Below are 5232 nucleotides of genomic sequence, written 5' to 3'. Positions count from 1 at the left end.
CATGCTGATTGAGTTCGAGTAACAAACTGGAAGCTTCAAAAGGAGGGTGGTGCTTGGAATCATTGTTCTTCCTCTGTCAACCATGGTCACGTGCAAGGAAACATGTGCCGTCATCATTGCTTTGCACAAAAAGGGCTTCACAGGCAATGATATTGCTGCCAGTAAGATTGTACATAAATCAACCATGTATCGGATCATCAAGAACTTCAAGGAGAGCGGTTCAATTGTTGTGAAGAAGGTTTCAGGGCGGCCAAGAAAGTCCAGCAAGCGTCAGGACCGTCTCCTAAACTTGATTCAGCTGCGGGATCGGGGCACCACCAGTACAGAGCTTGCTCAGGAATGGCAGCAGGCAGGTGTGAGTGCATCTGCACGCACAGTGAGGCAAAGACTTTTGGAGGATGGCCTGGTGTCAAGAAGGGCAGCAAAGAAGCCACTTCTCTCCAGGAAAAACGTGAGGGACAGACTGATATTCTGCAAAAGGTACAGGGATTGGACTGCTGAGAACTGGGGTAAAGTCATTTTCTCTGATGAATCCCCTATCCGATTGTTTGGGGCATCCAGAAAAAAGCTTGTCCGGAGAAGACAAGGTGAGTGTTACCATCAGTCCTGTGTCATGCCAACAGTAAAGCATCCTGAGACCATTCATGTGTGGGGATGCTTCTCAGCCAAGGGAGTGCGCTCACTCACAATAGTTCCCGCTGTTCCAGGTGTTTTTTAATCTGTTTTTTTAATCTAATTTTACTGCTTCCATGATTTCCATCAATTCTGTTTCCTTATCTTTGCATCAGTTACTTGATGTGGAATAGAGTTCCATGTAGTCATGGCTCTATGTAGTACTGTGTGCCTCCCATAGTCTGTACTAGGCGGTGTCAGAGGAAGGCCACAAAAATTGTCAAAGACTCCATTCACCCAAGTCGTAGACTGTTCTCTGTACCGGAGTGCCAAGTCTAGGTCCAAAAGGCTCCTTAACAGCATCTACCTCCCAAGCCATAAGACTGCTGAACAACTAATCAATTCAACTTTTCACCCCAATAAAGGTGAAAAATAATACAAATTAGACAAGGTGTTAGGGGCTGTTAGCATGTGTAAAGATCCATGACCTTCCAGAGTCAACTAATCAAGACTGTTTATATTCTGATTTCTCAATATTGAGCGTCGTCTTCCTGTCAGTAAAGATATTCTGATTGACATGTACACACTCGGAAACAGGACATTTCACGCAGTGAAAAGGATTGGATTGGTGGAGGTTTAGGCGTGAGTGAGTTTCCACTATATTTCTTACACTTATAGTTTTCTTTCTAATTAGTGAAGGGAAGTGGACAAGGCCACACTTTTAATATATTTATTTTATTTTATTTCACCTTTATTTAACCAGGTAGGCCAGTTGTGAACAAGTTCTCATTTACAACTGCGACCTGGCCAAGATAAAGCAAAGCAATACGACACAAACAACATCACAGAGTTACACATGGAATAAACAAACATGCAGTCAATAATACAATAGAAAAGGTACAGTGTGTGCAAATCAGGTAGGATAAGGGAGGTGAGGAAATAAATAGGCCAAAGTGGCAAAATAATTACAATATAGCAATTAAAAACTGGAATGGTAGATTTGCAGAGGATCAGTGTGGCTGTTGACTTTGGGAGAGATAATTGGGACACAGCCACAGGCCATCATTCACATGAAAAATATTTATGACTGGTTGCAGTTCCGGATGATCCAGAAACCAATTTGCCCGTGGCTGTTGATATGGAGTTTACTCTGCATGTGCAGGATACTTTTTTTTTTACATAGATGCTGCCTACTGCTGCCTACATAGGTTGGGACACACTCTTTTCACTTCACTTTGATATGAAGTGATTTTTGTAACAGGTTAGGAGAGTATTTTCCCTAACCCTTTTCCTAACCTTAACCTCAGTCTTCTAACCTGCTATGTTAATTACGGCTCCCAACCTGGTGCGTATATTCTTCTAATCTGCTACGAAAAAGTCACTTCAGCATCGAAGTGACATGAAAAGAGTGTTTCGCTGTGTAGCTTCTGCTCAGTGCTCCGACTCCGCTGCCACTTCACCCTTAGTGTCATGGAGGGGGAAACGCCATGTTCACCCTTAGTGTCATGGAGGGGGAAACGCCATGTTCACCCTTAGTGTCATGGAGGGGGAAACGCCATGTTCACCCTTAGTGTCATGGAGGGGGAAACGCCATGTTCACCCTTAGTGTCATGGAGGGGGAAACGCCATGTTCACCCTTAGTGTCATGGAGGGGGAAACGCCATGTTCACCCTTAGTGTCATGGAGGGGGAAACGCCATGTTCACCCTTAGTGTCATGGAGGGGGAAACGCCATGTTCACCCTTAGTGTCATGGAGGGGGAAACGCCATGTTCACCCTTAGTGTCATGGAGGGGGAAACGCCATGTTCACCCTTAGTGTCATGGAGGGGGAAACGCCATGTTCACCCTTAGTGTCATGGAGGGGGAAACGCCATGTTCACCCTTAGTGTCATGGAGGGGGAAACGCCATGTTCACCCTTAGTGTCATGGAGGGGGAAACGCCATGTTCACCCTTAGTGTCATGGAGGGGGAAACGCCATGTTCACCCTTAGTGTCATGGAGGGGGAAACGCCATGTTCACCCTTAGTGTCATGGAGGGGGAAACGCCAGGTTGTACACCACTCCGCTGTTGTAACAGTATATTTAGGCAAGGGTATCCAACACATGCAAGACATACAGGCAGTCAAAATAGTGATTATTTTCTCATTGCAAACATTGGCTAGTTTTTTTTCTCAGCAATTCTCACTAAGATATGGCAACATAGCTATGAAGATTATCATCACAGATAGTAGACACTCAAAAGCAGTAGTTGATGAAATATGTCAAGATTGTTCGGCTGCCCTGAGGTGGAACAGCTGGGTAGCCTACTCCTGCGGTACTTGATCATTGAGTGACTAAAGCGCAGGTCGTTTTTTGCCCCAATGCAAAACTCAAGTGGGGAGTAATTTATTTTGTTAGTGGTTAGTGTCTACGATGTGGCAACAACTATAAAGATGAGTTTACATCATCACACAAACCACAGATTGTTTTTGCACCGATGCAATGTGTAGGGACTGCATTCTGTTTGTGCAACTGCAATATCCATTATAGCAGACAAAGAAGGTTGTATAGCCTTCAATAAATATTTTGGGGAATGTTTTTTATTTATTTCAGCAGTTCAGAAATACGAGGCAGAGAGAGGCTACGTTGTCATGGTTCAGAAGAGGGTGAGTAAAGAGAGAAATGTAAAGGGGTGGAGTGTGAGCAATAGCTACGTAGTGTGCGTGTAAAATAACACAGGTGCAGAACCTGATCCGAATCCTTAGCTTTGAGGGGTGGGAGGGGGCGGGCACAACCATTGTACGGTGTTGGGGGGGGGCATACTAAGTGCTAAGGGGCATGTGCTCTTCACAGGTAGAGCCCTGTCAGTTTAGGACCACCACACAATGTAATTATTCCTTTGCTGAGGAATGTTGTTAGATAATTGCATAAAATGCATGTATGATTCCACCACAGGGAGTGTTCTTTCAATGCTTATGTTAAGTCATGAGACCTCTGTAGTCAAAGTCAAGGGAAGCTTATTGTAGGAGTGCTAAAGACAACACGTCTTCTCCTTTGTATACTTTGTGTTGTTATTTGATAGTCAGCGTAAAAGTGGTTTGTGCGAGAACTAGCAGGTTTGACATTTAAGTCTCCATGCAGTCGATCAAGTCGCCCCAAGGCCTTGTCAGTGACTCAGCAGGAGCTTACATCCTCAAATGAACTAAGACAAGCATGCAAGTGAGAGAACATAGAAAACCTTCTGTTATATAAGGGACAGAAGAAAAACTGGCTCAACTTTGCACCACAAAAAGATGGCCTTTTGGAGACCCCAACATGATTTACAAGATGACTGACATCTCGATGGCTCTATGAAATTATTTTTGACAAACATACAGTATGTTATTACATACACTGTACTATGTCACGTCAATGCAGGTAGACTTTGATCTGAAGCCATTCTTGTGATTATTGTGACTTTTGTTATTGTAATTGTTTGTAAGCTTGTGTAGTCTAAAATGAATCTATGATCGTATGCTATCTATTTGTTTTTTGTATGCTGTTCTTTGTATGCCATTTGAATATTTGAGAATTAACCAATGATATTAGGCCACACTTGGCCATGATTACAGACACCTGTGTGTGTCTTTTGACACTATATAAATGAGTTGTCCCGCAGTGTTTGTGATTATACCCCGATGAAGACCGCTTGCCTGTCGAAACGTTGGACATTACATTGTTGCATCTGAGCTCCTAGAGTGTGCGGCTCTCCTTTGTTTTCAAGAAAACCTGGAAATTACCATTAGTTATTTATTTAGTCACTTTATTGTATGTTATTATCAAACACGGACAGTAGCATAGGATGATTCATTTAAATTGTAATTTTTTTACAAATAAAAGATACTAATAGTTTCAGAAATACAAGACTGCTTTAGACATTCTACCTCATTTTATGTGACAAGTTTAACTGAGGGAGGAGGCCAGTGATAAACGGAGAACATTTTAATAAAATAACATTTTATGTTCTGCAGAACAAGTTTATGGTACATGAGTATGGTTGTGAGTACTGTGGTATTGTCAACATTAGGTATGTCATGATTTTTTAACTTTCTGTGTTTGTTGTGTCTGTTTTTTTTTCTCCCTTGGCAGTTACTCTAAATGTCAAATTTTGTTTTGGAAAATCATTAAAATGCCAAGTCTTGCTGAAGGAAGAAAAGACAAGCCCATGCAGGTGGGAAAAAATATGCTTGGACTAACATCTGCTGCCTACAGTGATAGAACATTTCACAGGATCAAACAACTGACTGTAGCTCAACTAGTTCCCATGGTTCCCAGGGTTCACTTGATTATTTGCCTTTTGTAGTTAACACTTTCAAGTTAACACTTTCAAATAGGCTAGCCTACACAATATTTATACAGCCTATCTAATTTAGCAACATACATCAGTTGGCATTTGCCCTTTTCAAGTCTTGTGAACCTATTCTTTCTTTCTGTATTTTCAGAAGTTTCTCTTCTGATCTAAAGCAAAAATTAAAACGGATGGCTATATGACTGACTAAACAAGATTTGCCACTACCCTATCCAATGGAAAGCTATGGTAATATGAGAAGCTAGGAAAGCAATGCATGTATTGGAGACCTACCTAATGTGGGCGTGGTTTGT

This window comes from Salvelinus alpinus, chromosome 34 (genome assembly GCF_045679555.1).
Source record: "Salvelinus alpinus chromosome 34, SLU_Salpinus.1, whole genome shotgun sequence".
NCBI classification, from domain to species: Eukaryota; Metazoa; Chordata; class Actinopteri; order Salmoniformes; family Salmonidae; genus Salvelinus; species Salvelinus alpinus.
This window is presented reverse-complemented; position numbering follows the sequence as displayed.